Source organism: Pseudorasbora parva, chromosome 11 (genome assembly GCF_024679245.1).
Source record: "Pseudorasbora parva isolate DD20220531a chromosome 11, ASM2467924v1, whole genome shotgun sequence".
NCBI classification, from domain to species: Eukaryota; Metazoa; Chordata; class Actinopteri; order Cypriniformes; family Gobionidae; genus Pseudorasbora; species Pseudorasbora parva.
Genome location: NC_090182.1, coordinates 7,159,885 through 7,187,870, shown reverse-complemented (window position 1 = coordinate 7,187,870; position 27,986 = coordinate 7,159,885). Strand labels below are relative to the sequence as shown.

Genomic DNA, 27,986 nt, shown 5'->3' with positions numbered 1-27,986 from the left:
AAATCTCCAATGCTTTGTTAATTGTGACTGGCACTCAATTTGCACAGGTTTGAGCGATACAATGTACTTTACATTACAGGAACTATTCAGTCTGCTACCTAATAAACAAAATAACAGGCTGGTAGGTTTACATTATATTAGTAAAAATCACTAAAGTAATGGAGTACCCTGCACTTTGAAAAATGAAGCTAAAGGGGAACCCTGTGTATTAAAAAATGATGCAGAACAGTCCTGATCAAGTGTCAATATGTGAAGAGTTGGGAGTGGGAAAAAATACCTAAACTACACATATAAATTGGTTTGTTTTAACCCAGTGGATGGGTTACATGTTTGCTTAAAACAACCCAATCACTGCTGGGTTTGTCCATTTTCAACCCAACTTGGTTGTTTTTAACCCAGCTATTTTATTTGAATTGAAATGCGGGACACTTCTTATGTCTTGTGGGACGTGGGATAAAGCTCCCAATTTCTGCTCACCATAATTGGATTGTAAATTACTATTTAAATGTCAATTAAAAAACATTAGGCATGGTTGTCTTTATGTAAAGGTAAGGAAATGATGCTAATGTCAGCTGTGAGTCTTTGTTAAGCCTCTGTTTTGATACTCTGGGCTCGGGGAGTTTGTGAAAGAGAAGGCAGTAATTTGTCTTTGTTCTGCTCTGTTTATCCATTGATTGAAAAAGAAAAGAAAGGAAAGTCAACTAATTTGACATTCTGCATGCCAGCTAAATATAAAAAGAGAGAGGAAGAAAATAATGAATTTAAGACCGGTTTGGTATCATAGATAAATATACTAAAAAAAAAAGTTACCTTTTCATGCAGCAGGAGTGAGGGAGTAAAGAAAGAAGCCAGATGTCAATCCTAATGAGGCACATACCTTTGAACACAATCCCTGCTGTTTAGAGCCAGCAATTCTGTTACATCTCCGCTATAATGACACATCACTGTTTATTAGCCTGGAAGAGATGTACAATATGGATCACCTTTAGTGGGTTCATTTGTGTTTTCTGTTTATAACTCACAGTGATCTTCCATTGTGCATTTTGATACTAGTGTGGACATTCCCCAGCCAGGATGCCAGCCGAACTCAGCCCCGTCCACAACATTTGAGGACTAGCAGTTCGGTCTGGACTTGATCCATAGAGCAGTAATTATCCCCAAAAAGAAACTGTTCGGACCAATGAAATCATCAGGGCGGGCTTTAGACGATGACGGACAGATGATCAACAGTAACGTAATCATCACGTCATCAAAGGGGCATGGGTTATATTTGTTTGAATCCTAAACGGAGAGCTTGTTTGTATCTGCATTCACAATCAGAATTTCTCTCAGAAATGATGATCATGTTGGGTAAGTGCTCTGTGTATCATTAAATTATTTTTATTTTTTTACAACACCGGTAAAGATCATTTATTTCAGCGCATGCAGACAGGGTTGCCAAGGTTTACAAAAAAACCTGCCAACTACTAGCCCTAAACAATAGCTTCTTGGGGAGGTTCTCCGGAAAAAAATGGCATTTGAGGGGTAAAATGTGTGTTATTTTGGCAGGTTGCCTGCTAAAATTCGCACTCATGGGTCTATATATCCCATAATAGTCGCTTCAACTCGAAGACATGGCCAGCGGAAAAAAAACGCAGACTGGGCAACACAGTGCAGTTGAGCTCTGTTGACATTTGACAATGCGTCGCTTGGTTGCTCCGATTGGTTGTAGGTCTATCCAATGGATGTCTTTCCTGGTTCAGTTGAAACACGCCCCATAATCACAGCCCAATGGAGCAGTTTCAGACTCATATTCTGACTAGAATTGAGTATGACCAAATCAGGCTAGACATTCCCCAGCAAAAAAAATTAATAAAAAATAAGTATGCATAAGGAATTTTACGTTTTCATCAACATTTACATATCATATATTAATGAGGGCCATGAAATGAGAAATCAACTTTAACTTGAGCTTTTGATATATAAAAGGTCATCGTAATATAAGACTATCCTGTAAGTTTCAGAGCTGAAAACTTCCTTGTTAGTCAAAGAAAAGCTTTTATTGACAGCTGGCTCAGCAAACGAGGGATCTGCGAATTTGCCTCTCTATGACGTCAGAGAGCAGACAACCAACGCCTAATTCTGCAGCCCCGCCCACCGACTCACACATGACACGTAATAGGTAAATAACAAAGGCCTACGTGGCTCTAAAGTAGATCAAGCTACCAAGCAATAAACATGCATTAACTCAACACTGAATTAAAACTCGCTGAGAGCGAGAGATTCTGACTAACGTTAACTTAAACACCTCTGATCGCGTTCAAGAGATCAACGACTATATCTGCGATTAGCTACATTAGGCTCACCGCTGAAAAAAACACATTGAAAAAGATGCATTTTAAGATCTGTCAGATTAAGATCTGGCCAATCTATTTCGGCAGTATATTATTACAGTATCAACTGAGGGAGCTTTTGTTTGCGTTTGAGGTTAGCTCTAGCACCCCCATAGAACCAGGCCTGTTCTGTATGGGCGAATCATTCCAGTCGACATTTTTCCACATTAAAAGTTTCTTAAAACAATTCCTCACGTGTAATGACTGGGGAGCCGAAGCTCATTATAGTATGCAAAACTTATATCCTATCATAGCAGTGGGCGTTTACTTCCAAGTCTTCAGGGCGGCATGCCCATAAAAAGCGAGCATTTCAAGAGCTAGGCTCAAAACCAGGGTAGAAAATAACCCATTACTTCACTGTAAAAAATGTTTTGTTGGTTTAACTTAAAAAAGTAAGTAACCTGGTTGTCTTAAAATTTTGAGTTTATTGAAGTTAAAAATTTGAGTTGATATAATGAAGGAAATTGGTTAAATAAATAGAAACTCTAAATATTATTGTATCTGAACCACATAAAATGTGATAAATCAATTTGGCATGTTTCACTGCTTCATCACATATAAAATTACCCAAATATGCTTACATATTTTAATAAAATTTGAATAAAGGATGTCGATTCTCAAAAATGTTCATTGTATTAATTCAATGAACTCAAAATTTTAAGGCAACCAGGTAACTTATTTTTTAAATATTTTTTTACAGTGTTGTTCATTATGATGTTTTGTAGTGTAAAAACGACACCAACGTGATAAGTTGACCTGTTTAAATGTTTGTTTTTTAAAAAGCCAGTTCACAAACCCTTTAATGATTAAATACAATCTCATTAGTAATTATTAATATTACTGTGTTTCAACTGGCAAAATGTTGGAAATATATATATGATCAGAATACCAACTTGCCTAATAATTCTGCATGCACTGTAAATATGTTAATTCCTGGGTGGTTCATAATTTGGCTGTTGTTTCTCAGAGGTAGTGGATGTGAAAGTTGGCAAATTGCAATTGCCAATTTCTCAGGAAGGGATAAAAGTTCCCTCAATGATGCAACCAAGTTCTGAGTAGAAGCGCTAACAGATACAAAAAGCAACACATTTACGCACTTCCAGATTCCTCCATCTGCTAGTTCAAGATTGTTAAAGAACACTTTGCACCACCAGTCAGCTTGACTTCCAAAATACCTTCATCTGCAATTTCCACTCAGTAAGGACCTTCCTGTGCCCGCAGTATTCCCCAGCACTTTGACATGGACACCGGTTCTTTCCCCACAGCACATTTGAGGTTCAGCGCTTGAGCGTGTAAATTTAATTCCGCAGTCCCTGTAAACTTTTAATAGCGTCAGTATATTACTTTCCAAATTTGCATTAGAGATTGTATAGCTGATGTCAGGTAACAACAAATAATCTTTCCTTTATATCTTTGATGAGTAATAAGGTTCTTCACCTTATTGGTTTCTTTGAAACAATCGGTTTATCTTTCAATAAGATAAAATGCAATAGCAACATCCAACTCCGATACTAGTTTGTATGCATCTTAAGCACTTTGTGATATCAATTTATGGTATTAATTTAGTAATAGTGTTAGATACTCTTGTATATACACTGCCCAGCTGTGAGCGAATGTTTGGGAGGGAGCATGAATGATGATTTTCACAGATGAATCGGCACCTCAGAGTCCAGATCTTAAATCCATTAAAAGCCTTTGGGATGTGCTGGAGGAGACTTTACAGAGTGCTGGACTATTGCATTGCCAATACAAGATCTTGACCAAAAACTGATGCACCTCTTGATGGAAATATATGTTGTGATGTCAAGATCTTGCATTGACGATGCAAAAGTAAAGCCCCCCCCCCCCCCCCCCCCCCCCCCAACCATTCATTCACAGTTTGAGCCTGACATTTTTTCATCCTGGAATATGGCCATGGTGTGTCTTCCTACATGGTTGTTTGAGAAATGAAAAGCTACACACTCGGGTTACATTAGGGTTAGAAGAACTGATGCCAAACATATAACCAGTGGTGTAAAGTAGCGAATTACAAATACTCTTGTTACTGTAATTGAGTAGTTTTTCTCAGGAATTGTACTTTTTTTAGTAGTTTAAAAACAAATAAAATCAACCATAGCAACCAGAGTGTGAGAGGCACGCGCGCTTTATGAAAGGCTGTTGTTGCTGTATGTTGACTGAAATCGTGAAATTGCCTTAAACAATTACAAAAAATTTACCACAGAAAATTACATTTTCTAATACATGCACAAATGGTCTGTATTCTGTTAGCACTGCACAAGCTTGAGATGCCATCTGCTGGGAAGGTGTAATCTAGCTTGATTGTTTGCCGGTCTTCAAGGTGCATTAGCATTAAAGGTGCACTATGTAGTATTTTTGCAGTAAAATATCCAAAAACCACTAGGCCGGTGTTATATATTTTGTTCAGTTGAGTACCTACAATATCCCAGAAGTTTCCAACTATTTGTAAATTGTGAGAAAATTGCTATTTTAACTAAGGACGGGGACGTTTCAGCATTGCATTTGAGGGAGTCGCCTGTCAATCGCATCATATCTGCGCTACCCTCGGTTTCGGCTTTTATTTGGCAGGAGCGCTTTACTCTTAGCAGTGTGAACAAGTGAACGCACGGAGTAAAGTCATAACATCGTTTTAAACACACTTAAACGTATCTAATATGATAAACAGAGCTGCATTACCTCAAAATCATAACCGTAAGAGCGGATTAGTGCAGGCGACCGGCGACTGTGTCCCGTCCCGTCATAATAAAAGTCCCGGTATTCGCGAGGCGGGAAATTGTTTAACAATCTCTCCAGCAGCTGTGCTCAGGTCCATAACACTCGGTCCTGCTCTGCTTTAGACTACAGTAACGTTAATAACCCCATCCATGAACGTGATTTCTGCCCGAGTCCTATTTTCCACCGGCTGTGATGAGAAGACCACATCTCCCAAGATGCTGCGCTCACACTTTGCGTCATCAAACTACACATTTGTTTTGAATAGGCGCCCTCCAGTGGACGGAAAGCTGCATAATGCACATTTAACCCATCATCACTGCTAGATTTTTGCTTTCTGTCAGCTTATTGAAGTGCAAATTTTAATGTAATGTGTTATCAGATAGCAATTTAAAAGTGTAGTCCATGTATAGGCCTATAACTTTCATAAAACATAAGATTTATATTTAAATAAGGTTTATTTTTTAGGTGCAAGCAAAAATAATCAGTGGTGAAAACTGTGAGTTGTGAACTCCATTCTGATTTCTTAAGTGTATTCTTTTTACAGAGAAAATATCCATTGAAAAGAAAGAACTCTCTTTTTTATGTAAAATGTTTAATTTACAACACTTTGCAACCTTTTTTAATTAACTGCAAGAAAAGCTCTACAGAATGGTTGTCATAAATGTTACCAGATTATTGGCTGATTTCTCAAAAATGGAATGGCTGTATTTTTAGTGCTAGCAGTCAAAAATAAAAATAAATATGCCTAGTCAAAGAAACATTGAAATACTGTTGGTGATATGTTTTTTGTTGTTGTTATTGTTGTTGTTCTTACTAAGAATCATCCATAAAAGAGAAGCTACATTTTTAGTTTGGAGGGTATGCGGTGGAATAACATTCATAGCATAATACTCAGTACTCACTATTCTTGAGTACTTTTAAAATGGCTACTTTTTACTCCTACTTTGAGTAATATTTAGGACAGGTACATTTACTCTACTTGAACTACATTTTTTGAGTATGCTTTGTCAGTACTCTTTCCACCACTGCATATAACATGTTAGAAACATAAAAATCAGTGCAATAATGATCCAAACATTGACGATTTGCCTATTTAAATCCAAACAGAGACTTTTTTTTACTAATTACTGTTTTTTTTTTTTTTTGTAATTACTTTTTTTAAATACATTTTTTGTCATTTAAGAACATGTCATGTCTGTCTTGTCGTGATACTGTAAGAAGTTACACAATATCTCACAAAAGCCTCTCTAATTTACATAATTTTATAGATTGAACAATGCTCTTGAATTGTTGCTCTAGTGTTAAAGGTCATCTGACACATCAAGTGACATGTGACCAAAACTCACTGCATAATTTGGTGCCGTGTGTAATGATCTCTCCATTTATATACTTGTGAAAATTTCAGTGAGTTTATGGTGTAATTTAGCATCATGTAAGGGGTAATTGAGAAAGAAAAGGGCATCATTAATAATCTAATTATCTGTCATCTTACCAGCTCACATTAATGTCATCATGTTCCTGTGACACTGTGGATGAGGCCGTCATTGACCTAGAAAACATCTCGTATCACTGATGACCAGGAACGGCTTCTGTATAAAAAAATGATCTATACTTTGATGATGGCACAGCACAACAAAATCCATAAAGACCTTAATAGTGTTTTAAGGTGAGCTAAAAGACCCAAGCCTTTGATGTTTTTTGTTGGTGATCTAAAGTCTACAAGACAACAAAAAAATTGCACAATAAAGAGAGACATTATTTGGCTTAAGATATCCAATGCAAAGAGTGTTCAAAAAGGTTAAAAATAAATAAAAAATAGACAAAAAAAAAGCCCCAGATTTAAGATTTAAGGCATGTATTCTTAAAATGTGTTTAGGCAGTATATGCCTCAAAAAGTATAAAAAATGATGTATGTATACTATGTCAAAAAGTCAGGGGTGTCGTAATAGGGGGGAGGGTTTAGGGCCCTAGCAGAGCCCCGTAATTTCCTCTATGATTTGGTATTTAAATGATCTCTTTGTTAATCTTTTAAGAAGTGTGTGTGTGTGTGTGTGTGTGTGTGTGTGTGTGTGTGTGTGTGTGTGAGTGTGTGTGTGTGTGTGTGTTCTTAAGACGTTTGCAGGTTATTCAGAAACACAGCCACACACTTCACATTTCTGAGTTGTTGCGCATCAGGTAGATGGCAAGAGATGGCACAGGAAAAATCAAGATACCAAAAGAAGAAAGAAAAGCATGAAAAAGAGAAGAGAGCAAGACGGGGAAGACAGCAAGTCACCCAGTTTTTCAACGACAAAAAAGGTGATTTATGTTTCCAGTTTTGTGCTATGATTCTGAAGCTAGCCCGCATTAAGCTGTTTTAATTAAAGGTGCTGTATGTAAGTTTTTGACAGTACTAAAGTATAAAAATACCATAATATGTTTGCATATATTTAGGAAACATATTTACAAGTTCACATACTCGATTCTCTGAAAAACAATGTTACAGACAATTATTTAACTTTGAAATATGCGTTCTGCGTCAGAATGTCTGTTGCTGCCATGGAAGCCAGCGAACAAACTGGCTCAGAGATCGCAGAGTCTACCCCACCTAAAAAGACTCCGCATCCATCTAAAAATCTCTATGAACAGAAGCACATTAAAATGCAGAAAATCAGCTCACTGTGTGTCTGCTCGCCTTCCATTGTCAATTGTACTCGATCCTGGTGAGTGTTCTTAAAGGGTTAGTTCACCCAAAAATGATTTCATTAATTACTCACCCTCATGTCGTTGGACACCCGTAAGACTTTCGTTCATCTTCAGAACACAAATGAAGATATTTTTGTTTCAGTTTCAGTTTGTTTATTTATAAAGCACATTTAAAAACAGTCACCAGACTGACCAAAGTGCTGTACAAGTACAAGCTACATCAGCAGCTCACAGTCTACAAGCACTAATTTAAAAATAAATACTAAACAAAAGAGTCAAAATAAATAAAATAAGTGTTTACAACATAATGGGCGGAGACATTAGCACACATTAAAAGCTAAGGAAAACAAATGGGTTTTCAGCATTAATGTAAAAACTGCCAAAGAGTAAGCTGCTCTAATTTGTTGAAAGCTGATGGCTGAGAAAGGCTTCAGAAAGGCCTCCATCGGCATTCAGTACATTCCCAGTGACCCACTCACAAGACCCATAAAGGCACTAAAGACGACATTACAAAGTCCATCTCACTACAGTGGCTGTACAATCATTTTACAATGCGACGAAAATAGTAAATATATATATATATATATATATATATATATATATATATATATATATATATATACACACACACATGTTATACATACAGTAAATACAACAGAATAAACATACAAATGAAAAACAGTTCTTTTCAGGGTTTTTTATGTAGGTCTAAACTAGATTTTGAACTAGAATATCACTTCATTATCTTTAGTGTATATAGAGTAACCCTTAATAAAGTTGTTCAGTCAAGAGCCATTAGTGAATTTTTTCTTGTTCTGTCTTATTTCGTCTATTTTTCAATGAGAGAGAGAGAGAGAGAGAGAGAGAGAGAGAGAGAGAGAGAGAGAGAGAGAGAGAGAGAGAGAGAGAGAGAGAGAGAGAGAGAGAGAGAGAGAGAGAGAGAGAGAGAGAGAGAGAGAGAGAGAGAGAGAGAGACCTGTGACTGTCCATCAGAAAAGTCCATCACACCACACTTCCCAAATCTGGTGTTGCTCTGACTTGGATCTAGACCGATGGGAAATTCATTCCCTGCCACCTAATTAATCATCTCCCAGATTGCTTATTGATTTCTCCTATTCCGGTTGATTTATTTGAGCCCATCCGATCAGCCAGAGATAGGACGCTGACACAGATACACTTAAGGCAACTGTAATCATGGCAAAGGCTGTGCTGATGTTTGAGATAAAGATGTAGATTGCTGGCTCAGAGGAGCTGTTTGACATGGCCATGAGCCAGCGACTGAAGGTTTGCAGCAGTCAGACATCTCTACAACAATATGACCTTCAGGAAGGCACTTAACCTTAACTTGCTACAGGGAGCCTTCTCTTTAATGGCTTATTATAATAAAATAACTATAATATTATAAATATTAAATTATTAATTTTATTTACCAGTGTTTTAAATGCATGTTTTTTTAATCACATTGCCAACCAAGGTCACAGACACTGGAGCTGAACTATAGGATTTCTTCTAATCGGGGGGGTCTGGATCATACAGGTCTGGTATAATGTGTAAGGCTGAGACCATGATTTGTAAGAACTTTCCATTTGCTTTTCTGTTTCTACCTCGGGATGCCCAACCTGGGGTAACTAAAGATTACTCTGGTTTGGATCCAGTTTCCTACGGAGACTTCTGTCGACCCAACACCAGTGAAGAGATGACCCAACTCCTGCGCGGACTTCAATCAATCAACGTTATTTATATAGTGCTTTTACAATGACGATTTGTTCTTCAGATGATTTCAACTCTGAATCAATATACACAACTGACACATTTTCTAAACATTGCAATCTTTATGATCACAAAATTAATAATTGCTTTAACGAGCTCATTGTTTCTGCCTGAATGAACACATGATAGGTCATATTATCTTACAATTGTACATTTCAGGACATTTCTTCTGATAGCAAATTACTACATTACAAATTGTAATGTAGAAATTAGCATTTTCTGTTTTGAAATATGTATTGTGAAAAAACCTATACAAACAAATATGAACTGATTGAATTCTGAGGCCAAACGGTTGCTTTATGCAAGAAACAGACCCAAATTTGATCTTTAACTCCATATATTGTGAAACTCAAATCCCACACACATTCAGAAGCGCCACAGCAGCTTTGATGTTATGCAGCATAACTAAGGTTCAGATTTATCTACATCTCGAGTGATTAAAAACTCTGATGGTTTGACAAGACCCCTAGAATAGTTCATTTACTCTATACTTCACTATACCAAAGTAAATCTTCAAAAAAATTAAATAATAATTATTCAAATGCAAAGCCTTGTGGGCAAGATGACCTTCAAAACTTTAAATGTCAATGCAATGTTATGCTTGAATTGTAGTGTCTTGAACTGAATTTGAATTAATTTCTGCTATGCAGTATGCTCATGTTTACTATTTCCTACATAATTACATACACTGAATTATTGTTATGTGATGTGGACGAAATAACAGTAATAACCAGAAATAGTCTTTTATAAATCCAACAGGGACAAAACTCAACAATACCAGACAATGAAACATGGGAAACTGTGGGATTAAATACACAGAGGATGACTAAAACAGAGCAGGTATACAGCTAATTCATAACCAAAGAAACTGACTACACTGCAAAAAAATTATCTTAGTTAGTATTTTTGTCTTGTTTCTGGTCAAAATATAAAAAAATTCTTACATTAAGAATTACATTACATTTACTAGAGAATGAAAAATTGTCTTGTTTTGTGGAAAAAATAACTCAAAATTAAGAGAGTTTTTGCTTAAAATAAGCTAAATAATCTGCCAATGGGGTAAGCAATATATTCTTGTTTATTATTTTCTCGGTTTATTATTAAGATTATTTTGCTTACCCCATTGGCAGATTATTTAGCTTTTTTCTAAGCAAAAACTCCCTTAATTTTGAGTTTTTTTTCCCCCCAAAACAAGACAATTACTTTTGCTTGTCTTAGTAAATACTTCTTGTTTTAAGAATTTTTCGAAGTTTGGACTAGAAACAAGACAAAAATACTAAGTAAGAGAGAAACACAAAATTGACTACACAACGTTAAATATATTATGTGTTAGGTAAATGACCTGTCTTGATTAATAGGCTACATATTTCTTATACTGCATGGATTGACGATAAACATTACAGATGTTCCAGACATTATAAGCTGAAAACAGACTGATGCACCGCAGATCGGATTATTTTATATTTTAAAAATGGCAATTTTAACATGTTATAAAACATAACTTGTGTGGTATTTTGAGCTAAAACTTCACATACACACTCTGGGGACATCAGATACTTATTTTACATCTTGTAAAAACAGGCATAATATGTCCCCTTTTAATTTATACTTAATAAAATGAACCTAAAGTACACCTATTTTTTAAGATTTGGTGGTCATGAGAAGTCTAGAGACTTCAATGGCAAGGTACACCTGTGCAGTGAGAATGAAGTTGAAAATCAAGAAGCTCAGGGTAGCTTTTTTTAATCAACCACATGTGAAGTATTCACATTACATTATAGTGACAGAACAATCAGCCAGAACACTCAAGCAACCATACACGGCACGTAGCAAAAACCCACACCATCCACATTGCCTTGTCATTGTCAGCTCTAGCTGCAGATGGGGATCTTTTCAGAATTATACATTGAGCTTTATCAAAACAATAAGATTAGTTACATATTGTTTTTGCTTCCACCAACAAGTTCGGGTATACGGTATATTTTGAGCATTGCTCACAAAAATAAAATAAAATAATATATCCAAAAACTTATTCATGGTTTAGCCTGTTGGATATGTAGGAAATGCAAGGAAATCTTGTTTTCTCCTCTCAATAACCATCCTGCCAATGCGAGGCTATATTTAGCGAGGACAACCTACATCTTGGATTTGATCCTGTTATTCGTTTGAAACTGATGCTATGAAACAAAGGATCTGAAACATGCGAGCACTGTGGCTGCACAGATCCATGTGGAAAAAAGAAGACATTTGTCCAAACAGAACACAGATTTTAAAGTCACACATGATGTTTCGAGTACTGACTCACCTCTGTAGTACCGGAGAGTATATCACACTAACAAGCAACACTTTCTTGTACATCCACCCACGACACACATGTATCATTTGCAGACTCGCCAGGCATGTGTAGAAATATTCTACAGGATGTGATTCAGATTCAGAATCAGGACACATGAAATTTGTACAAAGTTTTCACCAGTTAACATGCAAAATAACAGTCTGGACTACAATACGTCAGTATCCCATGCAGTAGGACAGGAGCTAAAGACGATTGTACATGTTTAGTGTTTTCTCCTGAGGACATGTGTCTAGGAGAAATCTACAATGCTGACAGATCAAAACAGTCTCTGACATCCATCTCATAAATACCATCATCACCAGCGACGGCAATGACACTGAGTCCCGGTGTCAATCACTTTAAATGTGACCCATCCATCCATGTTCTAAAGCACTTGTCCTGTGTTGGGTCATGGGGATGCCGGAGGTCATGCCAGTGTCTTAGGATGTAGGCTTCAGATGTGACCAACGTGTGTGATTTATTTGGGATCTCATTTACTGGGGTCATTTACTCTCCCTTCCAACCCTGTTTCTTTCTTCAGTGGAGCATAAAATAAGATTTTTTTTTAATAAATGTCCAATGCTGTTGGGTTTCTGCATTCTTCAAAATTTTGTTTTGAAGAAGGAAGAAACTCATCCAGGTGTGACAACATGAGTGCGGTAAATTATGACAGCACAGTGACTATATTCATAATATAGTCTTGCATGCCTCATTACATATTCTGGCATATTGCATGTTGCATTTTCTCCCATTCATAATAATACAAGTGCACTGCCATTTTATTAAAGGGTTAGTTCACCCCAAAAATGAAATTGATGTCATTAATGACTCCCCCTAATGTCGTTCCACACCGGTAAGACCTCCGTTCATCTTCAGAACACAGTTTAAGATATTTTAGATTTAGTCCCAGAGCATATGCAGTGTATGCACACTATACTGTCCATGTCCAGAAAGGGAATAAAAACATCATCACAGTAGTCCATATGAGACATCTGTGGGTTAATTAGAGTCTCTTGAAGCATCCAAAATACATTTTGGTCCAAAAAATATCAAAAACTATGACTTTATTCAGCTTTTTCTTCTCTTCCGTGTTCCTCCAAAAAGGTTAATGAATCAGTGAATCGATTCACTGATTCACAACCGTTTGAATCTTTTTGGAGGAACACGGAAGAGAAGACAATGCTGAATAAAATCAGTTTTTGAAATTTTTGGACCAAAATGTATTTTCGATGCTTCAAGAGATTCTAATTAACCCACTGATATCACATATGGACTACTTTGATTATGTTTTTATTCCCTTTCTGAACAGTAAAGTGGGCATAGACTGCATATGCTCTGGGACTAAATCTAAAATATCTTAAACTGTGTTCTGAAGATGAACGGAGGTCTTACCGGTGTGGAACGACATTAGGGGGAGTCATTAATGACATCAATTTCATTTTTGAGTGAACTAACCCTTTAAGCGTTATATGGAGTTAACTTGAAAAAAATGCCATTGAAACTTCTTGAGACAGTCTGTTCCTTCAGAGATACAAACATACACACATAAAACCCCTCGTGAATCATGTGAATAACCTATGTCAGAACGAATGGTGCTAGTATGCAGTGAAGAAAATCTTTCAGTTTGCCCACTAAAATGTTTAAGTGTTTAAGAGTTAAGTGTTTTAGTTTTTGGCTGCCGTTGATGACGGTACTCATGAAGCCTCTAGAATAGAGGGGTCCAACCCGGCTCCTGGAGGGCTACCGTCCAGATTTCAGTTCCAGCACTGCTCCAACACACCTGTCTGTAATTATCAAGCAGCCCTGAAAACCATGATCAGCCGGTTCAGGTGTGTTTGATTTAGGTTGAAGCTAAAATCTGCAGGGTGGTAGCCCTCCAGGACCAGGGTTGGACACCCCTGCTCCAAAACTTCAAACCTGATTATGGTAAGGGGTGCTACATTTCCACACACTCAGTTGACCAATTACAACAGACCTGGCACCCTGACCAATCAGAGTTTTTCAGAAAGTCTGCCTTTAAAGAGACATGAACTAGAATATAGCATTTTAGGCAGTTCTAGCAGACTCCAAGATAAAATGATGAACTTGTGAATGAGCATGATATAAGCACTTTACACGTCACACATGCTCATGTCTTATGTGGACACAGCAATTCCCAGTGTTGTTTTTGCGCAATCAAATCATCTCTCATATTTACAAACAAATCTCTCACCCGTCTGCCTTGCCCTCTTCAAAGACACGCTCTCAGCCCGGCGGCGGCGGCGGTGGTCGGTCAGCTATGATAATGTGAGGAGTGCTAACCTTGGCTCCATTTGCAGGGCAAGGGAAGTGCAGGCTCAGCACACTGTTGACAGCCATCAATTGAGGAAGAGCTGATGGGAAGCGAAAGGCTGGGCAAATGGAGTCTGAGCTGCAGAGACATCTCTGACACAAATTTTCTGCGTCAGGCCCCCTGCGCCATCAGCTGAGCGCAGTCAGCTCAGGCAAGACACGGGGCACATCAGAAGAGAGCTAGATTAATGTCTCTCCGTCTCTTCCTCTAGGTGCAGTGTATAAAGAGAAAATATCATAATGTCACCAAAATATTACAGTTAAGCATGTTTTACTTTTGTATTTTTTACAGGTCTCATATACTCAGTGGTGACAGACAGTACAGTAAATCTTGAATATTAACCCAATATGTTAATAATCTAGTTTTCACATTTCTTGTTAGCTCTTATTTAGATGTTGACTGGTTTCAAGTGCACACCGAGTTTGAATAGGTAAAACCCAGTGAAAGTCACTGGTTATATAATCCATAATACATGAATACTCTAAGATGACGCATCTAAAGTGAAACTGACAAACTTCCTTTTTCTTAATGCCATCTGTCTAATTTAGTTTCGGCCTATGGGCAACCAATAACAGTGGGCGTGGATCATATTTCAAAATAAACGTGGAGTCATGTAATAAAAATAAATGTCACAGTGCAAAAAAAAAGTCATAAAAAGGCTTTTTTTAAATTATATATATATATATATATATATATATATATATATATATATATATATATATATATATATATATATATATATATATATATATATATATATTTAATTTGATTTCATGGCAGATTGACCTGAACATTAATTCAGCTTTGACCTTTCATGATGTTCAGATCAGGATTGCCTCCAAAATGAGTGAGATCTTCCTAATAGGACATCATTGAACAGAATAAGGATCCTAAACACCAGTGGTCTGTTCTGAAAATAGCTCTTAAAAGACCTCATATGCCGGTGTACTGGCAATGACTCACTGGTATTTGTGGTGTGTTTTGATAAGCTAAAACTGTTTGCTCCCACAGCACAGTGACAGATAGAGTTTTCAAGCGTAGGTGACAACAGATTCAGATGTCAATAAATCCTGCCTTGAGGGGGGTCTTGTCTTGTGTTCAGGCATTTCAAAGGCGAGTCTCTCCAGATACAGGCACTGTCAATCCCTTCAATTCTTTTCATGGCTTGCCAAGCACAGAGCCTTCATCCACTCAATGGATTAGCCCTTCTCTCATCCTCATGCTCTGTCCATATGGCGTTAAATGTGGAAAATGAGTGCTGACAGACTCAAAATGCTTGTCAATTAAAGTGGTCAAAGTGAAGACGCTTATTCATTTATCAGGAGCACAGTAACATATCAAGAATAATATAGCCGCAAGCAACAATCATCGGGGTCTGACTTTCAAAGAAAAATCACTCAATTCAACCTGAAAAACGGTCTGTGGCCTCGGATATTGGGATAGACTCTACACTACAGAGGATACATTGGTTTGAAGAATGGATGATGGCTCAATGGCTATACTATATGTGCAATTATAATATAATAATGCTGCAAAAAAAAGTACACAGAACAAATTGTCACATTACAAAAGACAACATGTTAGAAAAGGAAAATCAGAAAAGCTATAAAATATATATTTTATACAAATAAAAGTGTCTTCCTTTTAAATGGACAGCAATATAATTAATCTTCTGGTAACTTGACATATGTTTTCAATATTATTAGGATATATGTAACCCCTCCTATGTTTGGACCAGGACTCAAACCCGGGTCCACCGGCATGAAAGTCAGACTCTATAACAAGGAGGCTAAAGGCTGCATCCTCTAACGTCAGTCACTAGAGCGTCTCTTAAGGTCAGAGGAGTGAGGTTTACTCGCACAGCAACTACTACTAGCTGGCCTCTGTTACATATATAAATATCATGGGCCAGTCGCAGGAGAGAGGAGAACATGGTGTGGATCAAAATAGAGCAGTTCTTCTTTATCACTCAACAAAAAAATAAAATAAAGAAAACCTAAATCTCACAGGAGCACTACACACCAAGCACTCCATAGACAGCCCCAAAGAACTGAACTAAACGGGGTATAATACACAGGACAAAATGAGGCACTAAACTAGACACAGGTGAAACTAATCAATTCACTAATCAGAAATGGAGACAAATAAAGCCTAGTTCACACTGCCCGATTTTTGCCCCGATTTTGAGTCGCCGACAGGTTTTGCGAAATTGCCAACAAATGCCCGAGATCACAGGCAAATCAGTCCTCGTGCACGCGAGTGACAATCACGCAGTATTAATGATCAAAGACGCGATCAGAGAGAATCGCCGACGAGTCGCCGACGCCGGTGAGATATTTGGCGTGCTAAATATCTGGACCTGTCGGCGATTCAAACTCCTGCTGTGTGAACAGCGTTCTGACTGAAAATTACACCGACAGCCAATGAAAGAGTGAGATACAGGGCAGCAGGAGGTTCAGAGAGGAGTTATAGAGCAGAATATCAGTATTTTAATAGATATATTTACAATTCTATCAAACAGAAACAAAGGCCAAACATTTGCACATCCAGCCACAGCAGCAGCACATTACAAAATTGTTTATTTACCTCAAACTGTCTTTGCAGAACAAAATCCTGGCTCCCTCTGTCTCTCCAACAATTTCTTCCGCCATAATCTTTTTTCTTTTTCTCCACAAATCAGCGCACATACAATTTGAAGCAAACTTTGTGCAGTTTATCATTTTTAATAACAATTCCAAGTCTCGCGCGAGAACTCCGGTCTGATGCACGTGTGATCTCGCGTTGTTTACTCGTCACATCGCACGTGTAGTTGGGAAATGTAGTTTGCGCACCGGAGAGAGAGAGAGAGTTGTCGGCGATTCTTCCTCTTGTTCAGTCATGCAGTGTGAACTCCTCTGTCGTCAAACCATCGTGCAGTGTGAACACAGCAGTGACTGAATGATACCCCAGATAGTCCTGCAGTGTGAATAGAGCAGTGACCCGACGAGTTTGAAAATCGTGCAGTCTGAACTAGGCTTAAGACCACACTCAGAAACTGTAACATCCAATTAAACATCAAATTCACACAGGGGGAAGTAAAAAACAAAAAAATGAATCCTGACAATAAAATGTAGGCCCCGTTTACACAATGTGAAAACGCAGATATTTCCCTGCGGTTTGGCCTGTCTAACAGGTAGAAAATATACAGAAATTGAATAAAGTTATCAAAGAGTCTCCACTGCATAAATAATAAATTAAATAGAGATTAATCCTTATTAAAGCTACACTTTTCTCTGTTACTTTTTTTCTTTAATTAACATTAATGACAGACTGCACAGAAACTGGTTTATTAGGCTGTTGTCACTTTAAGATCTGCTGCTGCCGAACATGACACAGATCTGACGCGGTGTCACGTGCATCTCATCTCACAACTCTTTCAGTTCATTTAAGGAGTTATTTAACTCAGTCGCTTCTCTTTTGAGAACACTAGACAAAACAGTCATTTTGGCATAATTGTGTGTTACTGATTGTTCAAGCATGAAAGAGAACTCGATTCGGACGCATCTGTGCGCACGACACTGGTGCACGTCTTTTTGTGCGTCGTGTGTGTGTGTCACATAGACAGGATATTCACACACAAGCGCGTTCTGTTTGTCCAGTCACGCTTGAATGTTTTAACTCCCAGAGGTCAGCGGTTGCGCCGGCGCCAGCACGCTTTTTTCCTTATCAGTGTGAAAGAGACTCAAAATACTCTTGATAATACTAATTTTGGTCATACAGGAAAGTGTTATACATCATTTGACTTCTGTTAAGTTTCTACTTTTATTTGTTTGTACTCGCAATAAAAACAAAACAGATTTTTTTGCAAAATAAAGAAAGCAGACATGATGCACGATCTCTATCGCAATGAAGTCCATTCTGATACTTGTGAGCAAATGAACTAACTTAGTGAATACTTATCACACAAACAATAGACATATGGCTAAAGAAACGTTGACATTTCAGAATTTAAATCAAACGGATGCTGTGATTAAATATTTTAATATGTTAACTGAATAAATAAATAAACTATTTGTATGCGTTAACTTGCAGATTTTGAGAGCACTAATACAGCTACTAAACTAATACACAAATATACAGTATACTTATATATAGAACAATATATAGAAAAATCCTGTGGTCAACATCAGTGCAGCATGTTGTAGTCTGGTGGTCTTTTTAAGTTGCTCATCTCCTCCTAAACCACTGCGCTGATTCAAATGAAATTTTGCATGCAACATCTATAGACACTAATGACAACAAGTTAATCAAAATAATTGTATTTAGTCCAACCATTTAGAAGATATTAGGCCAATTCATTTCATAGCCATGATGAAACCAAATTATTTTGACAATGTTGGTCTCTAGATGATACACACAAATTTTGGGGTTAATTGAACAAACTGTCTAGAATGAGTGTGCCTCTAGCTACATTTTATGCCAACAATGACTACTACTGGCAGTAACACACCAACAACTTTTATTCCCTTTCACTCAAATTATGATAACAGGGGCAGATTATAAAGTAATATTTTTGCATAATGTACAATACTGGCATGACCGCAAAATGCTTTACCATAGAGCATGATTTATAAACTAATACATTCGGACATTTTTTATCACATAACCAGCTCCCTTATGGCTTTATTTGATGAGGCAAACTTGCCCGGGAGCTCACCTGATATGTCATTGCACTTGGGGTGCAACCGATCAAAGACTAGTAGAAGCAGTTAAAAGGATAGTTCACCCAAACATGAAATGTTGATGTTCATTTACTGACCCCCAGGGCATCCAAAATAAAGGTGACTTTGTTTCTTCAGTTGAACACAAATGAAGATTTTTAACTCCAACCAAAGTCTCTCCTGGCAACATATCATGTATGTTTGACCTCACCCAGCGGAAGGCGATGTGCAGTGTTGTATTTGAGGTAAAAAAAAAATTATATAAATACTGTTCGGTTTCTCACACAAATTGATAATTTCCTGTCTTAAGACATCAATGTGTCGTCAATGTTTTTTTTTTTTACTCTCATAGATTTTATGAGCATTCACATGCATTACACAACTGACAGACTGCAACGGTTGGAGGGTAAGCAGATAAACATCACATATTCATTTTTGGGTGAACTATCCCTTTAAATGGTGGAAGCAGCATGGTTGCTTCAGCAAATGTGTTCTCACATCTGCTTTTGTTAACACTATAGATTAAGTTTAAGGTAGGTGTAATGATCTTACCCTTTATGAGGAACTAGATGGCACAATAAACATAAAGGATGTAAGAAAAAGGGAAAAGACAAAAAGTTCACGTTTGTTACATGAGCTAAAAGGTACACAAGCTTAGGGAAATGATCATGTGTTTAGTAACCCTTTGATGAGCAGAGGGAGTTTTACAGTCCCATGATGTGATTTTGCAATTAAATACAATGTTTGTAAATGAACGTTACTGTAGACTGCTGGATTAACAGGTTGCGTAACACTGCAATACAGAAAATGCCACAGTTGTGTGCACAGTTGGCATTTAGGCATAAGAGTGGTTCTGAATGAAAGGTCAAGGATTTGTTCAAATGCAAAAGGGTCATTATGGGTCAAGTAAATGTAACTTTAATGTCCCCATGATGCTAATACACACACACACACACACACACACACACACACACACACACACACACACACACACACACACACACACACACACACACACACACACACACACACACACACAACTGTAAGTACTGTAAGGCATGTTCCTGGATCAACATATTTGGTTAAGGGAAAAGATGTCTTCACAAATCTGTAATACTATATTATTTTCTTAATCATGCACTAATGAAAACAAAAATAACATTTCTATTCTTTCACCAAAAAACTATTTCGTTTTCCTATAGTTGCAATGTTACCACGCCATTGATGGTCTCTCCGTGTGCCATTATTAGTAAATCTGACTGGAATCAGGCCAATGATAACTGTATGTGCCTTTAATGCTCAAGTCTGAATATGTCACTAATACACTTACAATAATTAAGATAACACTTGTGCAACACAGATGTAAAGCGGTATCTAAATTGATCTGTGTTCGGTATTTAAATGGATCACGCGCAGAACATATACACTCCTCTTTTTTTGCTGTTTGCTTGTGTACATATTTTGAAGCACATCCTCTATACATAATCCAGCTCTGAATTGATTTCAAATTCTTGTTTTCAAAAGACTCTTAATTGAGTCTTCTGGCACATCCATAACTGGTAAATAGTCAGACTTTGATCTCAGTCTGAGTGTGTTAGTGTGTGTAGTGTCTAATTTTCACTCTCGATGTTTCAGAATTTAACCCTCTCATTTCTGCATTGGGGTTGATTTGTAAACTGTATTTTATGTATTTTTTGCATTTCTGATTCATTTCCTTTGGTTGTAATTTTTGATTGCATTTTTGATGACCATGTGTGTGTGTGTGTGTGTGTGTGTGTGTGTGTGTGTGTGTGTGTGTGTGTGTGTGTGTGTGTGTGTGTGTGTGTGTGTGTGTGTGTGTGTGTGTGTGTGTGTCTGTTTATGTGGTTTATGAGGACACAAATTTGTATAATTACATGGGTATTACACTGGTATTACACTATAAATGTGGTTTATGAGGACATATCAAATGTCCCCATAATTCAAATGGCCTTAAAAACATACTAAATGATGTTTTTTGAGAAAGTAAAAATGCAGAATGTTTCCTGTGATGGGTAGGTTTAGGGGCAGGGGCAGTGTAAGGGGATAGAAAATACGGTTTGTACAGTATAAAAACCATTACGCCTATGGAGAGTCCCAGTAAACCACATAGACCAACATGTGTGTGTGTGTGTGTGTGTGTGTGTGTGCTATTAAAAAAAAATATTGTTATAATATAGCTCGGGGGAAAAATTAAGAGACCACTTAACATTGAGAAATCAATGTTTAGTGGTCTCTTAATTTTTTCCATAGCTGTATAAATTATAAATGTATATTTAAAAATGTATACATTATAGTTACACTGTAAAAAAAACAGGTCTCCAATTGAAAAGTTTCAGTTGACCAAATTTAATTTCTGTGAATTGATGCAATTGAATTAACAGAAATTCAATTTGGCCAACTAAAAAATGTAGATGTGATCAGTCACTAGAACATTTTCAATAGGAGACCTAATATATATATATAATTTTTTTTGTTGTTGTAATTTCTGTTGTTTTTACTGAGCCTTTGCATCATATTTTTGTAAATATTGTCATGATGAATAAATTATAATGTTAAATTAATTTCAAAGAATCCATTCTTTCAGTTCTCTCACAGTGTACAGGGATGCAAACACATGTATGGTCAAAAAAAAGAGAGGTAATCGAAGCCCTCGCCCCGCGGCAAATATCCAGATACTTACATTGCCATCAACCCCTGCCATCCCCGGCCCACCCCTATAGGCTAAGAGTAAAATTAAAATCTAGAAATGTGTTGCCGTGGCAGATACCACTGCAATATAGACCAGATATAGACCAGTTCTCTTCGCTATTTTTTTCAAGACAGCCACACTGATAGGACCAAATCAATAGGAGAGTCACTTTTAGCAAAGTGTAAAAAGTTACATCCAATAGCATATCTGCTTATCAATCTGTCATCCCTGAACATTCAATATGCAATGCAATAAATACAAAAGGCAGATAGATAGTGGGTTTGCATGAATACTATATTTTTTATGTAAACTTTCTTTTAGTGCTTTTTGTTCTTTCATTTTATTAAGCACACATTTTTCTGTGATTAAGTGCAATTAATCACATTTAAAAACAAGTGTTTATAAGTTTTTATATAGTTTATGAAGCAATTATTTTACAGTTAATAACCAAATTGATGTACAAAAAACAAAGTCAGTATATTTGAAATATTTGTTCAATGGCATTTAAAAAAAAAATAAGGCCAGTATCAATGAAATGTCTCTATGGAATATTTTCCCACCAATTTTAAATATTGATTATAGCCATTCAACATTACAGTGTGACTGTGACATGTTTTTAACATTTTTCAGGCTTTAATCTTCAGCTTAAAAGAATCCTCCTATAAAGCCATGTCTTATTTACCAGTGTCCTTCCTGTAGGCTACAGAAATTGAACAAAGTTATCAGTCTGCACTGCATCAATTATGAATTAAATATAGATTAATCCTTATTAAAGCTACAAATGTTCTTTAGTCAAGAGCAGTGAGTGATTAATATTAATGGCAGACAGCATGGCTGCTGTCGCTTTAAGATCTGCCGCTACAGAACTGATGCTGCTTCTTTTTGTGTGTAATTACAGTTATTTCAAGCGACTTGGAAGAGACTTGGATTCTGGCACGCTGTCTTTTCATGATGCTGATCTGACAATCCAGATTTACTGTTGGTGAAACTATAATCAGACAGCCGAACAACCCACCATACCTTGTAAAAAAATTGTCGGATCTGCACGATTCACACAAGTCACCCAAACTAACGTCAAAAAAGTGGGAGGCCCCGAAAACCACGCTGTTTGCATCCCTGCTGTATACCTATTGCATTTAATGATTTAGCTTGTTAAAGCTAGCCAAGTTTCCACTTCTAAAAATATTTAGGTTGAGATAATGATAATTTTAAGTTAAATGCTTGAACTATTTAAAATTAAGAGCAATTCAAATGTATGAGTGCAAAGTACAAATCTGCCAGTGCTGCAATACTTAAACTTTGCATTTCTTAACTTGAAGTTTTTGATGCTAACGGATTAGTTCAAATTATGTGAGTTTTGCCAACTTATCCAGGTTTACAGTGCAGTCAAACTGTCACAGGGTGTTTTGGTGTAGGTTCATGGGTGCTTCTCAATTTCCCTTCTCGTTTCCTCGCTCCTCCGTCCTCCATCCTATGACCCGGAAACCGATGGAGCTCAGCCATCTTGTAGGAGATCTCAATTCTCTAACTGCACCGCGAGGATGGAGGAGTGAGGAGCTTCCTGAGGAGTCATGAGCGAGGATACACAGGAGTATCCTTTGCGGAAGTGTTTTACCGACTAAACGTGACGCAAGCATTAATTCTCCTCCCCCTTCACATCGTGCCACAGTTTATTCATCATTATTATGATGTTTACATGTACAAGACACAAATGTTTGTCAAATAACAACACCTGACAGTTGCAGAATTATATCAAAGCACAAGAAAATGGAAGAAACAAATAGAAACTAATACTATACAATGAATAATTTGTTGTTAATAATAACTGGTAATATTAATTAAATATGGACAAATGTGGTATTCTGTGGAGGCTGAAGCTCACAATATAAATAGTTATCTCTAATGTTCAAGAATCCGACTAAATCCAGCAGTGCAGTCATCATTAATTGACGCTGCTTTAAAACGATGCTAAAGGGAGCGAGGATATTTCATTTCACTTAATTCAAGTTGAATGTAAATGTGCGTCTTTTCCTCACATCCTGAAGGGGCAGAGCCGCACAAATAAGAATTGGGAAGGACCCCCTGTTTCATGTTTTAAGTTTATCATGTCCACTGTCATGCTCTGTCATGCACTTCCTGGTTTTGTCATGTGACTCTATGCCCTCATGTGTTCCTGCCTCGTGTTCCTGTGTCATGTTAGCTGTGTCTCATTTCGTTACATTTCGAAGGCTGCGTTCTCCGGAGGACACATCCTGTGTAGGATGCAGTATACGGAGTGTCCTCAATCAGAATGAAACGAGACGTCCTTCGTAGGACACACAGGCAGGAAGTATCACGTTGCTATGCCAACACGTTCGGCCTCGTTGCGCTCTCACGCCAGTTATATGAATGAAAAATATTTATAACTTGAAAATGACTATAAAATGTTTCTTGTCTTGACAGCAATGTACTGTTTAAACGTTTAAAATGCAAAAACAGTTGTAATCCGTTTACCACAACTATCTGTTTGAGGTAATAGAGCTTAAAAAAACAAAACTACTTAATTTAAACACCATTATTTAGAAAAAAAGTTACCTGGTTGCCTTTAAATTTTGAGTTCATTGAAATAAAACATTTGAGTTAATACAAGGAAAAAATTTTGAGATTCGACAACCTTTATTAAAATATTATTAAAAGATTGTGAAAGTATATTGGGTAATTGTGTGTGTTTTATTTCTGATGGTGCAGTGAAACATGCCCAATAGTGCTATTTTCATGATTGATCAAATTTTGTATGTGGTTCATATACAATAATATTTTGAGTTTCTATTTATTAAACAAATTTCCTTCATTGTATCAACTCAAATTTTTAATTTCCATAAACTCAAAATTTTAAGGCAACCACTACAAGTTACTTACTTTTTTAAGTTAAACCAAACAAAAACCAACATTTATTTTTTAAAGTGTACGCTTGCATGTATATCTGGCGGTGGTGCCGTTTTTTCATACAATTCAAAAATAATAATATGACGGTTGTTAACGGAGACGCAAAGAATTGTGGGTTATCTCCAGCCATGAAGGATACACCTCATGCACACTCTGAATTCCTGTGAAAGAAGGACGCGTTCGAAGGTCGCATTTGGAGCGTCCTATGCTGCGTTCCACTCCACTTTAAGACACGCACTTGCAAACTTCCCTAAGCACTTCCCCTTGGGGGAATCCCCGCCGCCATTTTGAAGTTCCACTTTGTGAAGGGGACAAGGGAAGTTTATATGGACAGACACTTGCTCCCTCGATTTTGACCGAGTGAGCGAGTCTACTTCATATGTACACTTCAGGTACACTTCATGTGACGTCACCACATATCGCGTTTAATTTACCCCACCACAAACAACTCTATGATATTTTTAAAAACATTTAAAACAACCCAAACACATCCATATACATATAGAATGCTGCATTAAACAATTTCGTAAAGGAAAAAATAAAATAATAAATCAACTCTATAGTGGATTCCAAGTGATCAAGGGCTTAGGGCGTTCCAGTTCAGTCCATTGCAAAGTTTCCGCCAGTAGTGGACACTCATGCAACGTAAGCAATGACGCACATGCGAGTGAACGAGACAGAGGGAAGTTTGCGAGTGAAGGGCATGATAAAAACTAACTGGAACGCAGCACTACTCACTTTTTTGAAATGAGACGGCCTTATGACGTATGCACTCTTCGAACGCGCCCTCCGGAGGACGCAGCCTTCTGAAATGAGACACAGCTATTGTCATTGGTTTATGGGTTGATCATTGATCACAGGTGCCTCTCGTCTTGTCATTAGCCCTTGTGTATTTAAGCCCTCATGTTTGCCTTAGTCTTTGTCTGTTATTACATGTGTAACCCGCTGTCGGTGAGTGTTAGTTAAAGGCTGGTTAAGGTCTTTGTTCTATGTTTTGCTTCTGATTCATGTTAAGTGTCAATAAACTGCACTTGGGTTCTCAACCTCGCCTCTCCAGTGGATCAAATGTTACACAAACAGAGAAAACGTTTTCTACAGTCAATCTCAAAAATAACACACAGATCCATCTTCATCTCCTGCCTCAATGATCTCCAAAGTTGGTTCAAGCATTTGATTATGCTCTAAGTCTGGGAGTGCAATATCTTTATTAAAAGGAAAATTGTCTTTTACTCCTATAATTTAAAAGCATAAGGGGGATATGTAGCTAGAAGTTTCAATCACAGTTAGAGTTGTATTTATTACCTTCCCCTGTTCGCTCTTGATTCATTTTGAGCTTTACATGCAGACAATAAATCTGTGTTTCAGCATGGGCTGGGCTGTACTGAGTTTGAGGCACACTGACTGATTCAAGACGGGTGTGAGAAGCATGGCTTCTAGTGTATAACCAGTCACCCATGAGCACAGTCTGTAAATCTCCTCTCTCAAATGCATTATGAATTTGGAAATTCACCAATATTCTTGAGTCATGGGTTGATCCTGTCCAGCGAGCGACACAGTTGAGCGCTCTAAATCTGGCATCACAAATCGCCAGCTCAATAATACTGTAGTAGCCTCTCCTATTAACAAACAATGGCTCATGGGTTGAAGGTACTTCAAATCTGCCTTCACCTTATGTCATCTCTCGCAGTTCCTTTTCAGAAAGGATTTCCCGAGGGTTTGAGAGGTCTGTCTCTAATTATCCCTTACAAAAAAGTAGTTAATTCAATTAGTATACCTCCTTCTCAGAAACATACTTAAAATTGCACTTAAGCATATTCTCTAAAAAATTCTGGGTAAAAAAAGCAATTGGGTTATCTTAAGCAAATATTTAACCCAACCGCAGGGTTAAAACAACCCAATCGCTGGGTTAAAACAACCCAATAGCTGGGTAGGGGTTGAACGGCTTCCATTTTTTTAAAGTCGACATTTATGTGATGAAAGTCGAGTCAACGCCGACTATGCTGACTATGGCATATGACACAGCGCTGCCCATAAGGTTATTGCTCCTATATAACAGCTTCTGTATCAGTTATTTTGTCTTATGTTCGTTATATTTCTCACAGATTTCTGCTCTTTTTGAATAAGATGCAGATAAAGTAGCACAGTAAAGTTAAAGGTGAACTATGTAGTATTTTTGCAGTAAAATATCCAAAAACCACTAGGCCAGACTTATATATTTTGTTCAGTTGAGTACCTACAATATCCCAGATGTTCCCAACTATTTGTAAATTGTGAGAAAATTGCTATTTTAACTAAGGACAGGGACGTTGCAGCATTGCATTTGAGAGAGTCGCCTGTCAATTGCGTCATATCTGCGCTACCCTCGGTTTCGGCTTTTATTTGGCAGGAGCGCTTTACTCTTAGCAGTGTGAACAACTGAACGCACGGAGTAACGTCATAACATCGTTTTGAACACACTTAAATGTATCTAATATGATAAACAGAGCTGCATTACCTCAAAATCATAACCGGAAGAGCGGATCTGTGCAGGCGCCCGGCGACTGTGTCCCGTCCCGTCATAATAAAAGTCCCGGTATTCGCAAGGCGGGTATTTGTTTAACAATCGCTCCAGCAGCTGTGCTCAGGTCCACAACACTCGGTCCTGCTCTGCTTTAGACTACAGTAACGTTAATAACCGCATGCATGAACGTGATTTCTGCCCGAGTCCTATTTTCCACCGGCTGTGAGGTGAAGACCACATCTCCCAAGATGCTGCGCTCACACTTTGCGTCATCAAACTACGCATTTGTTTTGCATAGGCGCCCTCCAGTGGACGGAAAGCTGCATAGTGCACCTTTAACATGTATATGAATGCATTAGTGAGTGATTGTATGTGAATTAATTCTACCTGCCAGCGTCTCTATACTAATAGTGAAGCTGTGAGTTTTAGTGATCAAGGAATATATGCTAGAAATTTTCAGTTTCTAATCTATTTTATTGATAAATCACAGAACAGTGTTGACTATACATTTCTGCGCTACTGAATGGTTTTGTGTGAGGCGCGCAATCTCCGCGTGATGTGCGATCGGCTATGTGTGTGTGTGTTGTAATGCAGCTCGCATTAGTTTAGCGCGATGATTAACTTACGTACACTAAGCGTGCGTTCTCCCGATCAATTTTGAGCATCCAGATGGTATAATCAAACGTGTCTTGTGGAGAGCTCACGGAGGATGCATTTATTTGTCATTTTTAACTGTTGAAAACAGAGCCTGCATGTCAGGAAATAGTTTATCCTGTAGCGCCCTCTATAGGCCAGCGACCAGTCAACGTCAAGCTTACAGCGTCATGACAGAGCATTAAGGTCTACTAGTCGATTAGTCGACTAGTCGGTGCAACCCCTATTGCTAGGTTAGTCCATATTTGACCCAACATTGGGTTAAAACAA

The 27,986-nt window shown here is 37.5% G+C and overlaps 1 protein-coding gene across 2 annotated transcripts in view; it reads right to left on the bottom strand.

Moving 5' to 3' along the window:
* Window positions 1-27,986, bottom strand: part of il1rapl2 (interleukin 1 receptor accessory protein-like 2) — a 382,065-nt gene that overhangs the window by 231,559 nt on the left and 122,520 nt on the right. The gene's annotated exons all lie outside the window — the stretch shown is intronic.